The 26,341-nt window shown below is 44.4% G+C and overlaps 1 long non-coding RNA gene across 3 annotated transcripts; it reads left to right on the top strand.

Annotated features, from left to right (window-relative positions):
• The first annotated feature begins 222 nt into the window (after window positions 1-222).
• Window positions 223-20,912, top strand: LOC102550889 (uncharacterized). 3 transcript variants are annotated; one of them, XR_015643741.1, is made up of 3 exons: window positions 223-380; window positions 9,986-10,083; window positions 12,022-12,628. It is a non-coding gene; the product is annotated as an uncharacterized LOC102550889 (long non-coding RNA). The 3 variants fall into 3 exon arrangements; XR_015643742.1 differs by lacking the exon at window positions 12,022-12,628 and adding an exon at window positions 18,503-20,912 and having other exon boundaries at window positions 247-380; window positions 9,986-10,047; XR_015643740.1 differs by lacking the exon at window positions 12,022-12,628 and adding an exon at window positions 11,367-11,451 and having other exon boundaries at window positions 247-380; window positions 9,986-10,047.
• The last annotated feature ends 5,429 nt before the right edge of the window (window positions 20,913-26,341 follow it).

Genomic DNA, 26,341 nt, shown 5'->3' with positions numbered 1-26,341 from the left:
TTTTGTTATGCCAACAGGACAAGCAACAAGGACCAAGCTGAGAAAAACCTCACTTCTGGAGCCCTAGAGAAGGAGAAGCCAAGATAAGAGGCCAGCATTTATCCAAAGCCCTGCCAATGGCCAGTCAGAGGTGACAAGCCCCAACCTGGCACCCTGAATTCACTTGGCACTGGCTTTAACATGCTGGAGGCTAAGACTGCCAAGGTGGGTGTGGCCCGTGGTCTGCCTGGAAATGCTTCTAGCCCCATGGGGAGTGAGGTCAAATTGGAGGAATACCAAGTACCCTGGGAGTCTGCCTGGTGTGTGTGCTTTCTTTGGGGATACAGCAGGAAATGCTCTTGGACTGGGTCAAGAAAGAAGTGTTTTGCTTGGAAGAGAAGGTAAGACAACATTGGGACAGACGCAAGGCTCAGAGGCAGGGATTTTGCCCAGAGTCCGTGGAGAGCAATAGAATGTCTGGTGGGAGAGCATTGCTGTTGCAAACAGACAGGATTTGAATCCTGACTTCGTGTCTTAGGACTGTGGACATTCGCAAGCATGCCCACAGCCTGGCTCCTACATTCCTTCTGTGTGAAACAGAGAGGTCAATACTCGCCACTAAAGGCTTTCAGGTGAGATCAATGAATCCACCTAACAGCTGTGGAGAGAGGTGGCCATGTAGCCACTAGCCTACCACATACACACAACACGGCTGGACTCAGGAGGACGGTCCCGGGGCCACAACTGAGCTGGACTCTTGTTTCATGTTCTGCTGTGGTTGGCTCCAAATAACCCTCTCCCCAACCTCAGCCAGTGTGGAAGACCCCAAAGAGTGAGGAGAGGGGAGGTTCAGGGGAAGCTAATGGATCTTCCGGGGAATTCCAGCTACAAGGAGAGAACGGTTCTCCTAAGAGGGAGAACATGGAGGGGGTGCTGCTACACATGGAGCAGAGTGGTCCTTCTTACCCCACAGAAGCACCCATGCCCTAGAGAGGCCCCTATACCCTACAGAGGCCCTTCCATATCCTACAGAGCACCCATGTCCTACAGAGATCTCCTAGGCCCCATAGAGCACCCCCATATCCCACAGAGCCCCTATACCCTACTTAGGCTCCTCCATGCCTTATAGAGTCCCATACCCTCCAGAGGCCCTCCCATGTCCTACAGAGCACCCATGCCCTACAGGGGTCTCCCAGGCCCTATACAGCACCACCATATTCTGCAGAGACCCCATACCATACAGAGGCCCCCCATCCCAATACAGAGCCCCTATACCCTAAATAGGCTCCCCCATGCCCTTCAGAGTCCCATACCCTACAGGGTCCTCCCATGCCCTACAGAGGTCTCCCAGGCCCTATAGAGCACCCCCATATCCTACAGAGCCCCTATACCTTACATAGGCTCCCCCATGCCCTACAGACTCCCATACCCTACAGAGGCCCTCCATTTTCTACAAGGCTTCAAAAGGACAGGACAGACTGAGAAGGAGGTACATATTTATGACCCAGAAAGTATCCTCTGTCTCTTGGGATGAGACCTCTTCTTCCTGCAGCATATGACTCTCCTCTCTGCCCTCTGTGACTCTCTTCTCTGAGGTGGTCTTCATCCTTTTATGAAAGATGCTGTTCTCACTCCCTAGTCTGCCATGGCTCTCCCTTGCCCACATCCTTTATTAATGATGCTGTTAACGGGGAAATTTGGAGGCTTCCTTTTGAGATTCTTAGCCTCCTTAATAAAAAAAAAAAAAAAACACCCAGAGGGACACTTGAGGACAATTTTATTTGAGTTTGAAAGAGAAACAACAGTGCAGACTATAAATCTTGGCAACTGCTAGGAGCAGGGGATGGAGATGAGACAGACAGAGTCACCCTTTTTGCAGTGGAGGTCAACAAGCAGCTGCACGGCAGAAAGGAAGCCAGGCTTCTAATCGGCAAGAGAGCCCCAAGGGTCCAGGAAAGCATGCTTAGGCTTTGACCAGTATTTAAAAACAAAGAGTGAAAAAGGAAAAAAGAAAAAGTTAAACCTCTGAGACGTGGTACTGTTCCACAGTGCTGCCTGGTGGAGACAGCAAGTGTCTGCTGAGTAGCCTGGAGGCCACGGAGGCTTTAGACACCTCCACTCCATTTCATTTCCCAGGTAACAATGGAGAGGTGAACACCGGTTTGCACCTGGTATTGGTTTCCATTTTGTTGCTGTGATAAAACACTCCACCCCAAAGCACCTTATGGGAGGGAAGGGTTTTTATTTCTTCTTATACTTTCAGGTCACCGTCCATCACTGAAGGAAGTCAGGGCAGGAATTCAAGACTGGAGCCTTGTTAGAAATAAGTCTGAGGTCTCAATGAAAGGGACCTCGATTGCAATTGAAGTGTCTGACAAGGCAAACTTGACCCTTGGTCAACAGGGTATGCTCCCAAGACAATGCACCGAGACAGGAAGTACTTTTGTTTTTTTATCCTTAAACAGGCAGTGAGTGAATCTTTTTCCCATTGGCTGGGCTCCACATCATAATCTTAGGTAACTAGTCTGAAAAGATTTGACCCAAAGGAAATAAGGAAGGCAAAGGGGTCAGTACACCAGGCCATCCACGTTTTTGAATACAACAGTGGAGAAAGGTTTATTTCTTCTTACAATTCTCTCTCCTCACTGGGGAGTTGAGGCAGGAACCTGAAGGCAGGGCTTGCTCTTCATGGCTTGCTTGCTCTGCCTGCTTTCTTTCTTCTTCTTCTTCTTTTTTTTTTTTAAGATTTATTCATTTATTATATATAAGTACACTGTAGCTGTCTTCAGATACACCAGAAGAGGGCATCGGATCTCCTTACAGATGGTTGTGAGCCATCATGTGGTTGCTGGGAATTGAACTCAGGACCTCTGGAAGAGCAGTCAGTGCTCTTAACCGCTGAGCCATCTCTCCAGCCCCTCTGCCTGCTTTCTTATACAGCCCAGAGATGGTACTGCCCACAGTGGGCTGGGCCTTCCCAAACCAATCAATAATTAAGATAATACCTCGTTGACTTACTACAGTCCTGTAGAGCCATTTTTCTCTTTCTAGATGTGCCTAAGTTTGTGTCAAGCCGAAAAATATCGACCAGCACACAACTAGCACAGACTCATGACCCAGAAAGAATTCTGTCACTCTCTAAGGAAGGCACAGGAAATGCTCTGATATGGCTGGGGGCTTCAGGGTGGCCATAAACACACATAAATAATAATGATAAAAATGACTGGAAATACAATTTTAATTCTCAGAACTGAAGCTGAGGGAAAAAATCTGGACAGAAAATTCTTTACAAGGTACCATGGAAATACTGTTTTTAGAGGGAAAAACTTCTAAAATATAAATTATTTATTTAAAATTATATTTATTGTAAATGTAAGATAAAATTTCATTAAGCTACAAATCTTATGTTGGCTATTTACATTTTTGAGAATTATTTTCTTCTAAAACAGATTCTAGAAAGATATTAAGTTTTATTCCTTAAAATTGTTTTTTATGCAAAGGAAAAAGACCAAGCAACACATAAAGGCAGACCCATTAGAATAACAACTGACTTTTCTATGAAGACTCTAAAAGCCAGAAGGGCCTACAGAGATGCTGTGCAAACTCTAAGAGACCACAGAGTCCAAACCAGCCTAATATACCCAGCATAACTATCAATCACATAGACGAAGAAAAACATTCCATGATAAGACCAAATTTAAGCGGCGTCTATCTACAAATCCATCTCTACAAGAAGGCCCTACAAAGAAAATTTCAACCTGAAGAGGTTAACCACACCCAAGAAAACACACGAAATACATAATACCAGACCAGCAAAAATCAAAGGATGGGGGTCAGAGAATCCACACCATAACAACAAAATAACAGGAATCAATAAACACTGCCCATTGATAACTCTCAACATGAATGGTCTCAATTCTCTCAATAAAAAGACACAGACTAACAGATTGGATTAAAAACCTGGATCCATCTTCATGCTGCATCCAAAAAAACAAAAACAAAAACAAAAACAACCAAAACACACCTCAGCATCAAGGTGAGAGATCGATTCAGGGTAAAAGAATGGAAGGTTGGGCTGGAGAGATGGCTCAGTGGTTAAGAGCACTGACTGCTCTTCCAGAGGTCCTGAGTTCAAATCCCAGCAACCACATGGTGGCTCACAACCATCTGTAATGGGATCTGATGCCCTCCTCTGGTGTGTCTGAAGACAGCGACAGTGTACTTATATATAATAAGTAAATAAATAAATCCTTTTTAAAAAAGAGAGAGAGAGAATGGAAGGTGATGTTGTAAGCAAATACACAAAAGAAGGAAAATGGACTTCAAACCAAAACTAACCAAAAGAGATAGAAATCTGTTCTACATACTCATCAAAGGAAAAAATCCACCCAGAGGACATTGCAATTCTTAACATCTATGCACCAAACATGAGAGCATCCAGATTCATAAAAGAAACTCTGCTGCGCCTTACATCACAGATTGACCTTCACACAGTGATAGTAGGAGATGTCTATCCCTCACTTTCACCAATAGCCAGGTCACCCAGACAAAAAGTAAATAGAGAAAGGCTGGAGCTAAATTATAAAAATAAACCAAATGGAGCTAACAGTATTTACAGAACACTTCACCCATGCACAAAAGAATATACCTCTTCTTAGCAGCTCATACAATTTCCTCCAAAATCGACCACATACTTGGACACAGCAAGATCAACAGATATGAGAAAATTAAAATAAAACCACAAGTCTTATCTGACCACCAGGGATTAAAGCTGGATCTCAATAACAACAGGAAAAAAGCTTACAAACTCATGGACACTTAATAATTCATTACCAAATAAAAATGGGTTGAGACAGAAATTAGTAAATAAGTTAAAAACTTTTTAGAATTGAATGTAAATGAAAACACAACATATCCAGGCCCATGAGGCACGATGAAGGCAGTTCTACAAGGCAAGCTCATGGCTCTGTCTACATAAAATAAATCAGAAAGAAGCCAGACAGTGGTGGCCCACACCTTTCATCTCCACACTCCGGAGGCAGAAGCAGGTGGATCTCTGAGTTTGAGGCCAGCCTGGTCTACAGAGAGAACTCCAGGACAGCCAGGGCTACACAGAGAAACCTTTGTTTCCAAAGAAAAATAAGCTCTCATATTAGTAACTTAACAGCACACCAGAAATCTCTAGAACATAAAGAAGAAATAATACCCAAAAGGAGTAGATGGCAGGAAATAATCAAACTTAGGGCCAAAATAAAAAAAAGAAGAAGAAGAAGAAGAAGAAGAAGAAGAAGAAGAAGAAGAAGAAGAAGAAGAAGAAGAAGAAGAAGAAGAAGAAGAAGAAACAAATACAACAAATCTGAACAGAGTTGTTTCTTTGAGAAAATCAATAAGATTGACAAACCCTTTGCCAGATTAACTAAAAGACAGGGCTAGAAGATTTAAGTCGATAAAATTAGAGATGCACCAAATTGGAGCACAGATTTTTTTATACCTGCTCAGGATAATTGATTACATGGTTTCTAAGGACTTCTACAGTCCACAAGTGCTTCATAAGTTCAAAGCAATAGTTCATGTCATAGATCGATAAGGCTTAAGGAGTTACAGCAGAAACATTAACGTCTTTCCATTAAGATTATTAGTACCTGACCAAGCATTCATTATCTTTTTTTTTAAACTTGCAATGCTCGTCTTTATTTTGTTCCTTATATTTTGAAAGTGAAAAGAAATGGTATTGAGTCAATTCCTTTTTTATGTTTTTAAATATTTGTTCTATGTATTTACAAGCCTTAACGTTGCTCTAACGATGTCAACTGTATTAAGGGTATTTTCCAGGGTAGCACTTTTTGAACAATTCTTGGATTTTTCTGGTCCACAGTACTTCCTTCTGTCTGTTCCAAGGTTATATATGTTTTGATTACTAGTGTGATTTTTAAGTTTCCTGAAGCAAGCTGAGAGGCAGGCAGAAAGATCTGACAGGGAGTGGGGTGAGAAAGGGAGGGGAAGGGGAAAAGGATCTTTCTTACCTTGTTCACCCCAAACCTTCTCAAACCAGGGCTAACAGCTCTGCCTGAACGCAATGTGCGGTGCTTCTGAAGGGAAGGGAAGTTTATTTCTCAAGCATTCATTATCTTGAACTAACTCTACAAGTTTGTTATAAGTTTAAAGCAATAGTTTTTACGTCATAGGTTAATGTGGTTTTGTCGAGAGACCCATCATCTGCCTTGTGTCTTTAGTATTTTGAAGTCTTGTATAGATAAACTAGTCGATCACTTTTCTCTCCTTGTACCTACAATAAAATGTCTGTTCCCAGTTCACGACCTTTGGTTACCAGATAGTAGCCTCATTCCTAACCTGCACGGGGATGTTTTCCTTGATGGTAAATTTGTTCCAAGCCTGTTTTCTTTTCCTAGTGCAATATGCCTGTGACACATGAAGGTCAAAACTTGGGAAATCATTAAGCTGTGTAATAGCGGTGGGAAAGGCATTATCAGCAGCAAGAAGCAATCCTAGGACAAAGTCTCTGGGGTCCTTGCCTCTCAGAGTGCACCTATTGCAGTCATGCAAAAAAAGTGGGCAATCTCCAGAAAACTCACTTGCTTGCCATAGCCTTGCCTGTATATCTTCTGTCGAAACTCGAAGCATTTTCACTAAAATCAGGAACAAGAAGACAAGGTAGTCCTCTGTCTTCACACCTGTTCAATACTTGAAGTTTTAGCTAGAGTGACGAGATGATTGAAGGAGACCAGGGGGAATAAATAGGAAAGGAGGAAGTTAAAGCATCTTAATTTACAGATGATATGATCGTATACATACATGACTCTAAAAAAACCCACCTGGAGACTTCTATATATGATAAACACTTTCAGCAAAGTATCAGGATGCAAAGTTAGCACACGAAGGTCAGTAACCTTTCTATATAGAAACAGCAAATGGACCAAGAAAGAAACCAGGGAAACATGGCTTTTACGGTAGCCTCGAAAAATATCTTGGAGTAATAACTTTACCCCGAGTGCAAGTGAAAGGCCTGCACGGTAAAAGCTTTAAGACATCAAAGAAAAAGTATTGAGGGAGATATCAGAAGATGGAAAGACCTCCCATGTCCGTGGGGTCGGTAGAATTAACAGTAAAAATGACCATCTTACCAAAAGCAACCTACAGATTCAATGCAATCCCCACCAAAATTCCAACGCAATTCTTCACGGAAATTAGGAGGACAATTCTCAGTGTTATATGGAACTATGAAAACCCAAGATAGCTAAAATAATCCAGAGTAGTAATGCGACTGCTGAAGGTGTCACCATCCTCAATCTCAAGCTACTACAGAGCTACAGTAATGACAATAGTATTGTCTTGGCATAAAAAGGGACATGCTGATCAGCGGGATTGAACTGACAATATAGACGTAAATTCATACACATACAGATGCTCGATCTTCAATAAAGAAGTTAGAAACTCAAACTGGGGGTGGGAGGAAGACTGTATCTTCAGCAAATTGTGCTGGTCAAGCAGGATGGTTACGTGTCGGGGAGTGCAAACTGAACCATAGTTATCACCCTGCACAAAACTCAACTCCAAAGGGATCGAGGCCTTCCACTTGAGGCCAGACACCCTGAATTTGATCAAAGAAAAAAAAATGAGAAATAGTCTTGAGTTGAGTGGCTCAGGAAGACCTTCTGAACAGAACACTGTCACAGTCACTGGGGGCTCAGGTAACTGAGAAGCTTCTGTTATGGAAAAGATCACGGTCATTTAGACAAAGAGGCAGACAGAGAAGAAGAGGTCTTTACCAACTACACATTTGTTAGAGAGCTAATATCTAAAACATATAAAGAGCCCCCCCCAAAAAACTAGATATCAAGAAAACAAACAACCCAATTAAAAATGAAGTACAGATCTAAACAGAAAGTTCTCAAAAGATAAAACACAAATGGCTGAGAAACACTTGAAGAAATGTTCAATATCCTTAGCCATCAGGAAAATGCAGATTAGAAACACTTTAAGACGTCATCTTATTCCAGCCAGAATGACCTCCATCCTTAAAACAAATGACAGCACATGCTAGCAAGGTTGTGGGGTAAGGAGAAAACGCAACCATTGCTTGTGGGAGTTCAAGCTTGCACAGTCACTACAGAAGGCCGTGTGGTAGCACCTCAGGAAGCTGGGAATAGATCTACCTCAGGGCTGTACCATTCTTGAGCCTCTACCCAAGACTTCTACATCCGACCACAGCGACACTTCCCTGATCATCCACGTTCATTGCTGCCCTATTCATAAAGCCAGAAATTGGAAACAACTTAGTTGCCTGGCAACAGAAAAATGGATAAAGAAAAATGTGAGCTGGGCATGGTGGTGCATGTCTTTAATTCTGGCAGTCAGGAGGCAGAAGCAGGCAGATCTCTGTGAGTTCAAGGCCAGTGTGCTCTACTGAGCAAGTTCCAGGACAGGACAGAATAAAAAAAAACCCTGTCTCAAAAAAAAAAATTAAAAAAGGGAAAAGGAATCGTGCATTACGCAATGGAATATTACTCAGCTGTTAAAAAAATGAAATCATGAAACTTGCAGGCAAATGGATGGAGTTACCAAAATCAACCTAAGCGGAGTGGCCCAGACCCCACAAGACAAATATGGTATATATTTGTTTGTATGTAGATGTTGGCTTTTAAACCTTTACTAGGCATGCCACAACCTGTGTAAATGCACGTATAGAATAATGGACTACGTGGGAGGGAAGAATTCTCTGAGGAAGGGAAATAGGATTTACAGTTATGGAAAGAGAGGGCAAGAGGAGTCTGGAATGGGAGTATTAAATGGAGATGGTGGTAAAGAAGAAAACACAGGCAGGGACAGTTAAGACCAAGGGCTGTTTGAGGGGTTATATGGAAAACTTATACAATAGAGACTTCTTACCTAAACACATACGAAAGAATCCAAGCAGAATCCCCAAATAACTGGGAGACAAAGCCCCCAAGTAGACACCTCCTACCTCCAAATGAAACTTGTGGTGCCAGGAATGGGTTACATCTAATTGAGTTGTCAGAGACTCCCAAATAGCTCATGCTGTGGCAAATGCTATTAATTTCTGTCCATCAAACCCACGGTAAGGCCCTATTGCTGAAGACAACACTTGAATATGGAGAAGTCCAGCCATTGCCCAATGAGAGCTGCCCTCCTACTGTGTAATGTACACAGCACTGGAAGGTACCCTGCATGCTACTAGAGGGGAAAAGTGAACACCACACCACGCCAGCTCTAAAACCTTCAGTCTACAATGGTGACCTGCCTACATAGTGCACTAGGGCGAGAGTGCCACGGAAGTTGTGGGAGTCACCAACCACTACCATCCGATTTAAGGGCCGTTTCATAAGATGGACCCATTCCTGACACTGCGAGGATGGCTAAGAGCTTGAAACTAGATAGGACAAATACTGTTATTCTGCTATAGGCACACAGCAATGCAATGACTCCTAACGACATTCTGCCATACCCATAGATCAACCACCATCAAAGATTCTCCCACCTGCAGGAGATGGGAACAGATCTAGAGACCCACGATGACTGGGATGATGTGCTGAGAATAAGAAGAGACCTTGAAACACACAGTCCGATTTTTCCCCCTCTGGGCACAGGGACCTTTGAGGAAGAGGAATCAGAGGGATTGTGAGAACTAGTAGGGATGAGAAACAAGGAAATGGCGCCCTTCAGACACAACAGGCCTGATGCACATCTGAACTTGCAGAGACTGTGGCAGCATCTACGGGGGTCTGCAAAGGTCCCAGCCAGATGGGGTCCCATCACCGAGAGGGGGAGGGAACATGGTCTCTCGTTCCCTACCCAAGAAGCTATCTCCAACTGACAACTGCTCACAGAGGAAAATAGTTTTCTACAATGGGGTCTCACTGACACCATTCAAACCACATACAAGAGCAGTAAAAGCTCTAAGACAGTATGAAAAGAAAACACTTCGGAAAAATGTGTTTTAACCTTTAGTTTTACTTTATGTGTATAGGTGTTTCTCCTGATGCATGTTTCTGTACCACATGTGAGCAGTGCCTGTGGAAACCTGAAATGGTATGGAATCCCCCTGGGACTGGAGTTACAGACTGTGTGAGTGGACATGCTCATTCTGGGAATGGACTGTCAAACTTCTGGAAAAGCGACTGTTGCTCTTAATCACTAAGCCATCTCTCCACTCCCTTTATTCATTTCTTATGTAGTCAAGGGGAACAAAAAGATGAGAGTTTAAATATTAAGTGGTCAAAAAATTCCAAAGTAGAACCTGATGTGAAGTTTTTAATCCCAGCACTAAGGAGACAGAGGCAGGAGGATCTCTGCGAGTTCAAGGGCAGCCTGGTCTATGTTATTTAGTGAGTTCCACGACAGCCAAGGCCACCTAGAAGCAACTTTTCCTAAAAACGGCCAAACAAAACAAGACAAAAAAAATTCTGAATTGGAAGGGTTGGGGATTTAGCTCAGCAGTAGAGCGCTTGCCTAGCAGGCGCAAGGCCCTGGGTTCGGTCCCCAGCTCCGAAAAAAAGATCCAAAAAAAAAAAAAAAAAAAAAAAGAAAATTCTGAATTGGTCTTTATCTAGGCAAACTTAAAATGTAATTTAAAAGTTTAATTATATGCGTAGCCTGTATTAGAGAAATACTTTTACATGATTTTGGGGCATTGGTGCATATGAAATACAAATACATTTTTCAATATCGAGATTGCTTCTTTTTCTTTTTTTCTTTTTCTTTTTTTTCGGAGATGGGGACTCTTTTTCTTTTTTTTTAAAGACAGGATCTCACTATCTTGCTATATATACCTCAAATTCAGGCCTCAAATTCAGAGACCTGCCTGCCTCTGCCTTCTAAGTGGTGGGATTAAAGGAGTGTGTCACCATTCCCATCAAGACGGGTCAATGCCGCTAACGAAATAATTGTTAACAGGTAATATATTTTGTTGTAAAAGTGTTATGAAGTTAGAAGTCAATTTTTCTTCTTACGTTATTATTCTGTGTTTGCTATGTGTTGTGTGTACTGTGGTGTACATGTGGAGGTCAGATGACAACTTTGAGAAGTTGGTTTTCTCCTTTACTTGGGTTCTGGGGACTGACTTCAGGGCCTTTACCCACTATGTGTCTGATCAGCTCCAACATTAACTATTACAATGTATCCTTTATCTATGTATACTGTAGAATTACCAAGATAAAAATTGTATCATTCAAGAAAAGCAATGTTGTTGCCACCAGACCTAATTTGCTCATGACAGAGCATATACACTGCGCTCTGTAACTCTTGACAGACAAAGCAGACAAGATGCTATGAGAAATTTTGTTCTGTAGTTTTAGTTTTCGGAGTTGCTTTGAATGTAACACTGTAGCTAAAAGCGTGTGTGTTTACAGTCTCCAGCAGGAAGTGACACTTTCAGCGTCAACAATGTACCCAAGACCTTGCTCTCTCTGCTCTTGGAGAAAGAAGTCTCACTCCTTCCTCATAGAATAGGACATCAGCACTCGCCCTCAGTCGGAAAACCTCTTCCACTGCTCTTTTGCCATCTCCCTGGTGTGTTGAGACTTATGCCTGACTGTTGGGAGCCTTGGCTGTGACTGGAATGCGTTCTGTATGTTGAAACTATCATGCTAAGTTCTCCTCATGTGTTCTGTATGCTTCAGAAGATCTTGGATAAAGTTGAACTTGGATGAACTTACTAGAAACAGACTAATGTTTTTATTTATTTTAATTTATTGAACATTATTATTATTATTATCTAGTAGTAGTATTGTGTGTGTGATGCAGGTGTATGTTTGATATGTGTGTATGATGTGTGTATGTATGCTCATGTGTACACCATAGCATATATGCAGATGTCAGAGGGCAACTTACAGGAATCAGTTATCTCTATCATGCTTACATGGGTCCCAGGGAAGGAACCCAGGTCAGCAGGCTTGGTGGCAAGCACTTTTACATGGTGAACAGTTGTTTTCACGGGTCCTTCTTTATGTATTTAAATTTTTTAATTTATTTTTATTTTGTATGTGTTGGGTGTTTTGCTTCCAGGTATGTCTGTGTACCACATACGTGCTGTGAAGGCTTGTATATGCTTGGTCCAGGGAGTGGCACTGGTGTGTCACTGTGGATGTGGACTTTAAGACCTTCATCCTAGCTGCCTAGAAGCCATTCTTCTCCTAACAGCCTTCAGATGGACATGTAGAACTTTCAGCTCCTTCTGCATCGTGCCTGCCTGGATGCTGCCATGCTCCCTCCTTGATGATAATGGACTGAACCTCTGAACATGTAAGCCAGCCCCAATTAAATGTTGCCCCTATAAAAATTGCCTTAGTCATGATATCTCTTCACAGCACTAAAACCCCAGCTAAGACAGAAGTAACGGGTTGGTTTGTATATGCTTGGCCCAGGGAGTGGTACTATTAGAAGGAGTGGCCTTATTGGAGTAGGTGTGTTACTGTGGGCGTGGCCTTTAAGACCCTCATCCTAGCTGCCTGGAAGCCGGTCTTCCACTAGCAGCTTTCAGATGAAGATGTAGAACTCTCAGCTCTGCCTGCACCATGCCTGCCTGCCTAGATGTTGCCATGCTCCTGCCTTGATAATAATGGACTGAACCTCTGAACTGTAAGCCAGCCCCAATTAAATGTTGTCCTTACCGTGGTCATGGTGTCTGTTTGCAGCAGTAAAACCCTCCCTAGACACATGCCTAGTGCCTTCAGGGGCCAGAAGAGAATGTTGGAGTCCCTAGAGCTGGAACAGTGATGGCTGTGAATTGCCATGTGGGTGCTGAGAGCTAAACCTGGTTCTTCTACAAGAGCAAGGGCTCTTAACAGCTGAGCCATCTCTCCAGCCCCAACACTAACATATTTAAAGAACATTTCGACAAATGGAGTTGACCTTAATTACCTGTGTCCTTTCCTCTTACTTAAAACTCTGCAGTTTAACTAAACTTGTCATCTGTTCTCTTAAATAGAGCACGCAGCAGTCCTAGAAACAGCTGTCGGTCCCTCCTTCCTTGTGCCCTCTTTCTCTTTAAGAACTGTCTCCCAACAACTAGACTGAACCATAGGATCCAACTGCAGTTTACTTGGGTGTGAAACATCTTCCCCCACTCTTTTCAAGACAAACAGACAAAAACAAAAAACAAAAAAACCAGAAAACCAACCAAACAACCAACCAAACAAACCCCCAACAATTACCATTATTATTTATTTATTTTGTGTGCTGATGTGGCTTAAACAAGAATGCCCCCCATAGGCTCATATATTTGGATGTTTGGTTCCCAGTTGGGAGGATTATTTGGGAAAGATTAGGAGGTGTGGTCTTATTGAGAAGATGTGTCACTTTGAGGTTTCAAAAGCCCATTACAGGCTCTCTTCCTCTCCTTCTCCCTCTCCCTCTCCCTCTCCCTCTCCCTCTCCCTCTCCTTCCCCTTCTCCCCCTCCCTCTCCCTCTCCCCCTCCTTCCCCTCTCCCCCTCCTCTTCTTCTTCCCCCCTCCCCCCTCCCTTTCCCTCTCCCTCTCCCTCTCCCCCACCCCCTCTCTCTCTGCTTCCTACTTGCAGATCAGATGTAAACTCTCAGCTACTGCTCTAGCATCATGCCTGACTGCCTGCAGCCATGCTTCCTTCCAGGATGCCTTCTGAAACTATAAGCGAGCCTCCAATTAAATGCTTTCTTTTATAAGTGGCCTTGGTCGTGATATCTCTTTGTAGCAATAGAACTGAAAGCAAGACACATGCACAGAGGCTGGACTGCTCTCTCCCTGAGGGTCTTCCCTATATAATCCAAACATTTTGGTCTCTCCCTCTCTCTTCTCTTCTCTCTGTGCATGTGCACCCATTTCCCTCTCTCCTAAACCCCCTTATCCCATGGCGACTTCCCTGACCTTGGTCCCTTGGGGCCAGTGAACTCGCCCAAGAACAGCTTCCCAATTAACCTGTGTTTAATGTAATCTAATCTGGCTTGAACTTGCTCATTTTACTGGCAGAGAAATAACCTATCAGCCCCAACTAAATGCTTTCTTTTGTAAGAGTTGCCTGAGTCATGATGTTTCTTCACAGCAGGAGTAACCCTTACTCAGGTTGTGTGATGTGAACATGCATAGAGAAATGTGAAGGTAAGATATTAGTTTCTGGAGGCAGTTCTTTCCTACCATGGGGTTCCTGGGAGTAAGACACAGCGCCAACCTTCCGGGGAAGTACCTTTAGCCTCAGAGCAAGCTCATTGGTAACGCCTATTCATTTTGAGGCAGGGTCTCCACCTGACCCCGGTACTCAGGTGTTTCAACTAAGCTGAGCAGGCCCCCCACAACCCTCCTGTTCTGTCCCTCTCGGGTCTGGAGTTATGATTAATTAGGGAGATGCCCAGCTTGCCGTGTGTGCCATTCCAAATTCCAATCCTAATATTTGAGGCACAAACACCCTTAATCTCTGAGCCACATCTCCAGTCCTGGGAAACTATTTAAGCACAGTCAAGTTCAGTCAAGTGACTGTTTATGTGAAAACGCTCTGAGTGGATGCTTTGCAAGCAGCTATCTTAGGGTGGTTTTAGAACAGTTAATTCCCTAGGCATCTGCGACCTAGAAGGGAGCAGTATGTCTAAACTTTACATATAATTCAAAAGTTTATGAGTGAAACGCATGAAGATTTAGTGCATACAGAGAGACCAGTGAGCATGCAAGGCCCTCTTGGCAGTCAGATAAAAAATGGCAACCATGACCTCAGCAGAAGCTGTGCTTAGCAGCAGTGGGCCAACTGTCCCATGCTCCCTCTGCCACCAGCCAGGTTGACAGCATGAACGAACCCGATTGAGAGTGGAGAAAGGCAGACACAACCATAGTAGCACCCTGGGAAGATAAGAGAGACAGACAGACAGCTCAAGAGGCTGAGGCTGAGGCCATCCACACCGCTGTGCCTGGCTGTTCTTTTAGTTGATACAAGCAATAGAATCCATGCAGGCTGTGTTGGACCTTAATGGTGGTTTTGTTTGGTGCCCCCTTGGCTGCTGCTCCCTGAGTCAACCAGCACTTGAGATGGGCAGGCATGGGCCCTATTGTAGGAACCCTGTCTACCCTCTGTAGAAAGATTTTGAAAAGCACCTAAAAAAAAATGACAAAATAAAAAACATTTAAGGAGTTTCTTTTTAAAAAAGTGATCCTTCGTGGGAGAAAAGAGGCTTACCAAAAGGCATAGCGTTGCTAGATCTGCCATTCAGGCAATCCCCCTGTTGAAAACCCTGGTCTGTACCTACTTGCCCTGACTCAGTAACTACGTTGTTATTCTAAATATAAGATACGCTTGCACAAGAAGCAATCAATCCGTTTCTAGTAATTATTATAGCATAGCTCTCTAAATTTGTACGATGTCTAAAATTTTGATTCTTGCCAGTTGCAGTAGATTCATTCTACTTAGCCAACGGTTCTAAATTTTGCCTCAAAGGTGAAAAAGCTAACCGTCACCATGGCTACCTAAACGCGTCCTGAACAGCAATGACACCAATAGAGATGCTGAAGTGGGAGGCGCAGGAGGTGTCACTCTGAACAGGGAGCTACAGCTCGCTAAGGAAGGCTGAGAGTGGGAAAACCAGTATTTCCCAGGAAAGAGCAGTGATTGGCTCTCTAACACTAAGTGGACGGCCACGAGATCATGTACATACAATTAACACTATATGCACCGAGCAGGATATATACAATCATAATACTATGTACAGAAATAATTATATTACATATAATTACAATATATAAACAATTATATAATAGTATATCGATATGTAATAAATATATTTATATTTATTTATATGTGTTCATATATATTTATAAATATGTGTTTGTATATATGCTTATTTATATATGAATAATTAAAGAAAAAGAGAGAGTAAGGGGGCTACTTTGCATGGAAGAGAAGAAGGAAAGGGAAAGGAAAGATTATATAATAGTAATCTAAATTTTAAAAATTATTTAAAAAGTGAAACCTAAATTAACATGTATAACAGCTCAAATGAGAACGGCTCCCATAGGCTCATATTTGAAATCCTGGTCCTCAGCTGATGGAATCGTTTGGGAAGGATTTGGTCTCGTTGGTCTATCACTGGAGGTGCTTTCTGGTTTCAAACACCTATGCCATTCCCAGCTTCTTGCATGCTCCCCCCCCCCTCTCTCTGTCTTAGTTATTTTTCTGTGATAGACAGTATGACCAAGACAACTTGCAGAAGAAAATTCCCTGGGGACTCACCATTACTTACTCTTAGAGGACGATGATCTATAATGACTATCACGGGGAACGTGGCAACAGACAGGCAGGCAGTCGTGGCACTGGAACAGTAGCTGAGAGTTTACATCCTGACCCACAAGCAAAAGGCAGAGAGAACTAACTGGGAATGGTGGGGAGCTTTTTAAACCTTAAAGCCGGCCCATAATGACACACTTCCTCCAATAATGCTATCCCAATCCTTCTCAAACCGTCCTGCCAACTGGGGAACAAGCATTCAAATATATGAGCCTATGGGGCCAATCTCACTCAAAACAAATTCTCCTCTTCTTTATGGATCAAGATTTAAGTTCTTGGGTGTTTCTGCCGCCATGCCTTTGCTCCACCATCATGGACTCTAAACCACTGAGGTCATTAGCTCAAGTTTAACACTTTCTTTTATAAGTTGTGTTGGCCCTGGTGTCTTATCACAGCAATAGAAAAGTACCTAAGACAATACGTAAAGGGCATATATGTAATTCTTCTGTGTAATGATTCTAATTGCTGCTGGCTCTGGCGTATGTATAATAGACCTCTAGGGTTATGTAAGGCTTCTAAGGTGTAAAGCTTAGGACACTTTACCAAGCTGTCCTCTGAACTAGAATTATTTCAGATGCTACTCTTCTCCAGGTTTTGTGTGTATATTCCTAGTTGAATCATGGCTCTTTTCTTAAGGCAAGTGTATTTACATGTTCCCTAACACTGTGTGCTGTAAGCTGTGCCTCCTCGTAGTGAGAAGGTACTGAATGTTGGCCACCTCCTCCAACAAAGCCACACCTTCAAATCCTTCCCAAACAGCTCCACCAACAGAGAACTAAATATTCAAACATGTGGGGCCATTCTTATTTGAACTGCCACAACTTTCTTTCTTTCTTTCTTTCTTTCTTTCTTTCTTTCTTTCTTTCTTTCTTTCTTTCATTCTTTCGACAATTTCTTATTTTAATTAATTAATTTTTAAATCTTATGTGTATGGGTATTTTGCCTCCTTATATGCCCGTGTACCATGTGCACGCAGAACACACAGAAATCAGAAGAGGGGAAAAGAGCTCTTTGAATTACAGTCAGTTGTAAGCTATCATGGGATGCTGAAAATTGAATCCTGGTCTTCTAGAAGAAGTACTCTTAATTGCTGAGCCTGATTCTTATTTATGTGTGTGTGTGCGTGTGTGTGTGTGCGCTCGCGCTCGCATGTGTGTACACACACATGTTCACACCACTGTCTGGCTGCTTCGACAGGTCCTAATCACACTATGTGCATGCTACGTATGAGATTAATTGGGGTGTGTGCTAATAAGATAGAATTTGTTCATGCAGCATCAGAGACCCACTACATACAAACTTATCCCACATAACTATGTCTCGCGGAGCAGAAGAACATAGCATATTCCCACATTTCCATCCTGCACCCTTCGAAAGGGGGTGTCCGCTAACATGGTGCTGCATGCAGTTTGGAGTGGGGGAACAGGGACATTATGCTTACAAACACAGGACCTGTCCACTCTGGGAGAAGACTAGACATACGTAAACCTCTCCTATAAAAAAGAAGATGGCTCATTCTGTGGGCTCGGAATGCTTCCTGTTACAGAAGTTCCTCAGTGGCTTAACTACGGTGGTATTTTACTTCCTTGGTTTGGTTCATTCCGGAGTGTTTTATCCATTTAGGCTCCTACTGCCAGTGGCATCATTTTGGCCTGATTTCTTTCTCTGTAAGCTTGTTGGTTCATGGGAACGATAGTTACCTTCCTAACCTGCGACTTGGACGGTAAGTGTCTATCAGCTCTAAGTACTTCGAGGATATCAGGGTATTCCCCCATAGGGTCCTGTGGATTGCAAAAAGGGGTAAACTGACCTCTTTGCTTCCTGTCTGTAATCTTTCTATTTATTTTTTCTGATGAATCCGACTAAGACTTGAAGTACTGCATTCAACGGGAAAGGCGAGAGTGGACATCCCTGTCTGACTCTGATCTTGGAGAACCTTGGGTCACGCCCATGTAGTAGAGCTGGCTTGGCTGAGCCCATTCTTCTGTTAGACTGAGTTGTGTCCCTTCTACTCCTGGTTTCTTTAGGGCTTTTGTTGTGAAGAGGTGTGGGATTTTGTTGGCTTTTTGGGCACCTACAGAAATGAGAGTGTTGTTTCTGTCCCTACGTTTTATTTACTGTTCTCTGACCAGGACAGTGCATATTAGAGAGGCTCTGGAAAGAACCATGAGCCAAGGGATGAATGTCTGGGGCTTTCTCCTTTCTTCTCACACCATGATGCTTCTCCCTTTCTCTGCTTCCCTTCCAGGAGGACATCATCTCCTGATCTAGTTTTAGGCACCTCGTGTCTGTGTGCTAAGCCAGATCTTTCCTGGCATCGATGCCTCTCTCTCCAGCGTGGGTCTTTCCAAAGGTTATCATGTGCCTCCAGCGCCAGTGGCTATTGTGAACTGTGTGTGACAGACAGCATAAAGTCCTCCATCCTCCAAACAACGTGGTGGCAGCGAGGCTCACTAACCCACAAGCCACACCCACTGCCAGCTGGCGGTTGAGACAAGACAGCTGTATCTAAGACTTAGGGCATTAGTACACAGGTCACACCCTGCAGGCTCTAACACATCTGCTATTTTTATGACACACCGAAAACCCAAATCAGCAGTCCACACAACGCATCAAATGGTATAAGAGGCAGGTGGAGCATAGAAGGCTGCTGGCCTTCTAGGGAACTCAGACCTCCACACAGTCAGGACTTTCCAGTGGTTCTTGCTTTAGGCACCCAGGCTGGAGCACGATCTCCACCCGGGACAAGGTATTGAATGAAATATGTGCCATCGTTCCCTGGCTGCGTCACTAATCGCTATGGAGCCTGTGTGGCCCTCTCCCAGAGTCTCCTGAGTGAATGGAAGGCAGGACTGAGCGTGATCAGAGCAAATGCTCTCAGCTTCCAGGCCTGGACCAGAAAAGCCGCTTACACACTCTGAAACACACACACACACACACACACACACACACACACACACACAATGCTGGCCCACCCCCAACACACATAAAATGCTGTTTTCCTGCCCTAGCTCAGCAGATGAGCACAGGAGAGCCACTTTAAACCCAGCCCTGGAGGAGACCTGCAGTTCGCTGGGAACACCAACTTCAGGTTTGCTGTGAGAAACCAGGGAGATGCACAGGTTGGGGAAACGTGATAGGGATTGGGGCGGCACAGAGGATGGAGGGAGGCTGTGACCTTGACCAGCAGTTGGCATGATCCGCTTTACCCCAGCACTGCTCAGCTGTACCAGGGCAGCAGGGGTGAAGCTGGTGGAGATGGGGCTTCCCTCAGGTCCTGGATTCTCCAGATGAAAGCAGGAAAAAGGGGTAGGCAAGGTAGAGGCAAGCGTTGCTTACAGTGGGGAAGCTGAAGTAAGGACAGGATTAGAAACAGGGCAGGGAGCCAGGGACAAGGGACAACTCAGTCCCTTGGGGCTGGATGGCAGGAGTTGAATGCTCGAGGCATCAGTCTGGAGGGTCGAGATGGGGGTGATGGTGGGGTATTTGAAATTGAGGGTATGTCTTAGTAGTTACCAGGGCTGAACAGCATGTCTGGGGGCAGGAGAGACTGAGGAAGTGAGGCCCAAGTTCTCTGGAAGAAACGGGGCTGTGAAACCAAGAGAAATGAGCGCTGAAAGTGCTACAAGAGAGAACCTTGGTGAAGAGTGTGACCATGAGCTGGCAGCTGTCACTGCCTCCAATGAAGGAAGTAGGTGATAGAGGGCAAAAGGTGCTGAGTGCCGAAAGAACAAAGGCTTTCCGGGAAGGGAGAAGTTGGCTCAGAAGAAGCTACACAGAGCAAGGAGGATGCCTTTCCCAGCCCTGGCTCTGTGTGGGACAGCCACGTGGGAACAGCACCTCCCAGAAGGCTACAGGAGAGGCACAGTCCTGAAAGAGAGCCAAGATCAGAGCCAAAGGACGAGAAGCCAGACACGGTGGGCTGTCTCTATAACCTGGCACTCGGGGAGACTGACTTAGAAGTATGGTAGGTCTGACGCCAACAAAAACTACATGAAACTAGAAGGGACAAAAGAGCAAAACAGAGGGAGCAGGGACACACACAGGGACACCCCAGCACTATGGAAGAGCAGTCAGTCCTGGAAAATCTGGAAACAACCTAGATCTTTGGTGCTGAGGGAATTCATGGACAGCAGAGGACACCACAGCAGGACCCGCACGGCGAAAGTGAAAGTGGGGAACCTCAAGTATCATCAGGACAGCAAGAGCAGGCAAGCATCTACTCGGAAACGGCTGATTGAAAAGTTATGGAACACAGCAGAGCAGCACAGAACCATGCTGTATTCACTTATAAAGCTACAAAATCATAAGCATATACTTAGGGAAAGATCCCAAGTGATATCAGGGCCCTGGTTTTGTGGTTATGCACAGGGAAAGGGAGGGGTGAAATGTGAGGAAGGACAGCTTGGGTCGTATTGAAAAGTTTTGACTTCTTAATGACCAAGAAAAAGATTCACCAAGGGATGAAACAAAATACAGTAAAATGGGCTGGAGAGACGGCTCAGTGGTTAAGAGCAATGACTGCTCTTCCAGAGATCCTGGGTTCAAATCCCAGCAACCACATGGTGGCTCACAACCATCTCCAATGAGATCTGATGCCCTCTTCTGGTGTGTCTGAAGATAGTGACGGTGTACTTATATATGATAAATAAATGTTTAAAACAAAATACAGTAAAATGTTGTCTACTGCATAACCTGGGCTGTGGGTCCTAAAACACTAGCCTCTAAGGTTGAAAGGTTTGTGAATTTGGGGGTCAACACTTGGGCTCCTAGCACTTGAGAGACTAAAGCAGAAGGATTGTTAAATGCAAGGCTATACTCTTTCTCTAAAGGAAGTGGTATGGGGGTGGGGACCAGGATATGAGGAAAGAAATTGAAAAGAAAAAAAGTCAGGTAAGGGAATTATAATACAGTGCAATAATCAAGACATTGCCGTCAGAGTGAGAATCTAAAAACAAGACCATACGTTTAAGGGCAACTGATCTTGACAAATGTGCCCACACAATTCAGTGGAGGGAAATAGTTTTCACAGCAAGTAGTTCTGGGACTGGAGAGCTGGCTCAGCAGCAAAGACTACTAGGTGCTCTCATAGAGGACCTGGGTTCAGTTCCCAGCACCCACACTGTGGCTCACAACCACCTCTAACTCTGATTCCAGGGGATCCAATGCTTTTTCCTGGCCTCCACTGGGCTTCTGTACACATATGACACACATAATACATTCAGACACACACACATACATATACAAGTCAAATAAGTAATTTTTTTTTAAAAAAAGTAGTTCTGATAGCTCGGTGTGCAGTCCGGTGCACACAGTGTGAGCCCAGACGGACTGAAGAGCTAAGCAGAGGCGTTGACGGTACAAAGCTCCTGCAGAAACCACGGGAGACGATCCTATGTCTTGTTTATAGGAAACCTGCATAGCCACAGATTCGGGATTCGACAATGGTTTGCTACGCCAGGAGAGCACAGGAACAAAATAAACAGAAGACAAATTAGAGGCCATCGCAGTGAGGATCTCCAGTAAACAAAGAGATAGCACAAAGAACGGAAGGACCTATTTGCAAACCGCCCGAAGGAGATCTAACACTCACATCGAAATCTGCTCGGGCAGCCTGATTGGAAAATGGGCGAAAGGTTTGGGCGAGTTTCCTTTTTTCCAGAGAAGATGCACAAATGCCCAAGGAGGACAGGATAAGATGCTCAATGCCAGCGGTCGAAACCACGGCCACCCCTTCACACCCGCTAGGCAGTCAAGAACCGGTAATGGTGAGCTGTTGAGAGGTGGGAAGTTGGAAGGACCACGAGTTACTGTGGGAAATAGCAGGTCTCCCTGGAAACAGTGCCGCAGGCCTTATGAAGTCAATTACTGTCAGCATATAACCTGGACACCTCCCTCCTCCCTCCATCTATACCCCAAAGAACCAAAGGTATGCTCATGTGGAAACTTGTTAGCAAAGTCCCCAAATGAAACAACTCCAATGTCCATCGGCTGACAGAAAGAGGAAAGAAACGTGGCACGTCCATAAACATGGAAAGTTATTAATCAGTAAAAACAAACAAAACACTGATATGAGCTCTGGCACAGGGAGTTCTGAAAGTATTGCATTAAACGAAAGAAAGCAGACACAAAAATCTCATATTCTATGATCCTGTTTATATTAAATGCCCTCGAGAGGTAAACTCACTAGGAATGGTGGTGCACACCATTGATCTCAGCACTCAGGAGGCAGGGCATAAAGATCTCCATGAGTTCCAGGCCAGCCTGGCCTACATATCAAATTCTGTCTCAAAAGAAAGAAAGACTAAAAAAAAAAATAAAGACGCAAACAAAAACAAGAAGAAAACAGATTACTGGTTGCAGGGAGGGTGGTGTTAAGAATAGAGACTGTGCTTCTTTTTGAAGATGAAGAAAGTCTTAAAATTATTAGAGAGTGGTTCATATATCCCTTGATGCATTAAAAACCACTGAGTTTTATGTCTTAAAAGAATGAGCTTAGGAGTATATAAGTTAAATCTCAAGGTTGGAGAGAGGCTTAGTGAGTGAAGGTGCTTGCCGCCAAACCCAAGGACCTGAGTTCAATCCCCAGGACCCCACATTGTGGAAAGAGACTTTGGGGGGTTTTCCTCTGAGCTACACATGTGTACCATGGCACACATACATACATGCACTCACATTAAACATGCCAAATACTTATGGCCTAGAGAGAGAGAGATCCAGAGTTAAGAGTACATGCTATTCCCTCAGAAGACTTCAGTTCAGTTCCCAGGACCCATGGCATCAGGCAGCTTACAACTGTCTGTAACTCCAACGTTCTCTGGCTTCTGTGGGGACCTGCACTAATGTGCACACACCTCCACACAGACATGCACACACCTCCACACAGACATGCACACACCTACACACAGACATGCACACACCTATACACGGACATGCACACACCTACACACGGACATGCACACACCTACACACAGACAGACACACACCTCCACACAGACATGCACACACCTACACACAGACAGGCACACACCTACACACAGACATGCACACACCTACACACAGACATGCACATGTCCACATATTCCTAGTCTTAAAAATAAGAATAAATCTTAAAACTAATAAAAGAAATCAATGAAAAAGCAAACCCCCAAACCTGGGATCAAATCTAGGCTTTACTAGAGTGGCCTTGGCAGGTGGCTTCTTGCCTCTGAGCCTTAGTTCCTCTTGGGGGTCAGGGTTGGGTTTTCAGGTGGACCTCAGGCTGAACTGGATTCCACTCAGCTGATCACTGTCACCATCTCTACTCTGACTTGGCCCCTGCTACTCTCTAAGCCTCAGTTTCTTCTTCTGAGCAGCAGGACCAATACCAACCCTTTCAACAAAGTTAGTCTGGCACCCATCAGTGTCTATTTCTGCTAACCAGCGCCTGTTACTGTAACAGGTAATTAATTTATAAAGAAAAAGGGTTTATTTGGGGGTGGGGGCTCGCCATTTCGGATGTTTCAGCTGTGTTTGACCCTGTTGCTTTATGGATATACCATAAAGGAGTACCACTAGCTGAGGGACCAAGCACATGAACACAGGGACATTTGGAGAATATTCTAGAACCAAGCTTTATCACACTTGGAATTGCTATTAAATATCATTATAGTACTGATGTCACCTTTGAGTCAATCAGCTTCGAAAGGCTTCTCCATGCCTAGCCCTCTGTCCGAGCCTGCCTGCTTCAGTCTCCTGGTTTGGCCCCTAGGTTAGCCACCCACAGCTTTGAAGCTTGCTTCCTCATTGTCTTTTATCCAACTCTTAGGCTCACAAGGCTTTGCCAGGACTGTGCTCCTGTCTCCTTTTCAAGTGTGCTTTCCTTGTCTGCTCTTGAATCCAACTGGGAAGCCCACCTCCTCACAGCCAAGGAGAGGCATACTGGGGAAGCGTCAGGGAAGAGCTCACAGAGTCCTACAGTCCCCTGACTGCATGCATGGGGACTCCTTACCTGGGGCACCCCCTGCTCAGCTGAAAGGAGGAAGTTCCTGTGGCTGTTTGGGTCAGGGACTTTCTTTCTGAGTGGCAGTCAAAGCAAAAACCTTACTTCTAGGAATTATCTACCGCATGTCTTCCCCCTGGAAATTCGATCAAGGAACTTTGAGCATTTTTCTATGTAAAGGCAAAAGACTGGAAGACCCCCAATTTAACTACCGCAGGACACTGACCATGTGCCTGTGTACATCCTCCCAGCAGAGAACCATAAAACTGGGAGAGACAGTGGGGCCCAGGGCTGGAGCCAAGATTCAATTCATTTTGGGAAAAAAAAAAAAAGCAAGGTGCATGTTGACTGAATGTTTCCCTCTTCCCTTTCCCTCCATTCCTTCCCTCTCTCCCCCTTCCTCCTTCCTTCCTTTCTTCTTCCCCTTCTTCTTTTCTTTGTCTTTCCTTCTCTCCTTTCTTTCCTCTTACCTCTGTCTTCTTCTTCCTCCTCTTCTTCTTCCTCTTCTTCTTCTTCCTCAACTTCCTCCTCCTCCTCCTCTTCTTCTTCTTGTTCTTCTTCTTGTTCTTCTTGTTCTTCTTCTTCTTGTTCTTCTTCTTGTTCTTCTTGTTCTTGTTCTTGTTCTTCTTCTCCTCCTCCTCCTCCTCCTCCTCCTCCTTCTTCTTCCTCTTCCTCCTCCTTCTTCATTTTTGATTGTGAACCTAGCCTTTAATAGCTGAGCCATCACTCCAGCCCATCTTCTTTTGGAATGTGTGTGTGTGTGTGTGTATGTGTGTGTGTATGTGTGTGTATGTGCATGTGTGTGTGAGCATGTGTGTACATGTGCATTTGGAGGTTATGATCCATGGCAGGTGACTTCCTCAATCACTCTTTTTCTTATTTTTTTAAGGTGTATTTAAAATTTTTAAATGATGTGTATAGTATGTGTTTCTGTGGGCAGTGCCCAAAAAGGCCAGAAGAGGGAAACCGTTCTCCTGGATGTGGGGTTACAGGTGGTTGTGAGCCCCCTGATGTCTGCAAGAGAGTATGTACAACTGAACCTTGCCCATCTCTAGCCTTCACCTTATTTCCCGAGACAAGGTCTGTCACTGAACCTGGAGTTTATGGCTTTCACTAGACTGTGCCAGTCAGCCAGCAAGTTCCCAGTGAACCTCCTGCCTCACCTCCCCTGCCATTGTAGCTGGCTTTTTATGAGGGTATTGGGAACCTGAACTTGGGTTCTCATGTTTGTGCAGAAATCACTTTACTACTGTGTTATCTCCCTAACCCTCTCTCTGGAGTCTTGCTATGATGCTCAGACGGAATCTTAACTCCCAGGCTTCAAGAAATGCTCCTGCCTCAGCCTCCTAAGACCTGGGATGACGAGTTCGTGCCACCTGGTTCTGCTCTATGGTTCTGATATTGCTGTTACTGTTTGTTTTAGACAGGAGAGCCCTCGCTGCCCTGGGACCCATCGTGTAGACCAGGCTGGCCTCTAACTCACAGAGATCCACCTGTTTCTACCTCTCCAGTGCTGGGATTAAAGGTGTGCTCCAACACACTCCGTGCCTGCTTTATGCTTTTATTAAATAAAAGTTAATTTGGAGCTGGAAACAGTGGCACACAGCTGGAGGATCAATGCAAGTTTCAGGTCAGCCTCGTTGACATAGTGACTTCTAGACCCTCTGGGGCTACAGGGTGAGACCCTTTCTCCAAAAACAGCGGACATTAATTTAGACAAAAGAAAAGGGAGGTTGGGACAAGACAATTGTCTAGGAGATTCTATACCTTGTAAAGCACAGAATGAGATAGTATAGCCACCAAGGGGAGATAAGAGTGGCCTCTTCATCATTAGACTCCACCCAACCCTCACTACCACTCTAGTCCCCGGACTTCACCACCTGCAGCCCCAAGAATTTCCCCTCCCTTCCTTTGAAAGCTTATCTCCATGTTCTGTGCCCTGACTGGGCATCAGGGCTGCTTTATTCCTCTGCCTCTATTCCTGTCAGGGAGGTCAAGAGCCCCGGTAATGGAAAGGCAGATGTGCCCAGGTCAGGGTGGATGGGGCCAGAACGAGGCCCATAGGTTGGGCCAGGATGAGAACCTTGGGGATTGCCAAGTCCCTGG

The sequence above is a fragment of the Rattus norvegicus genome, chromosome 19, assembly GCF_021556685.1.
Source record: "Rattus norvegicus strain SHRSP/BbbUtx chromosome 19, alternate assembly SHRSP_T2T, whole genome shotgun sequence".
In the NCBI taxonomy this organism is placed as follows: Eukaryota; Metazoa; Chordata; class Mammalia; order Rodentia; family Muridae; genus Rattus; species Rattus norvegicus.
The sequence above is the reverse complement of the archived record's forward strand: the minus strand, read 5'-3'. Positions and strand labels throughout refer to the sequence as shown.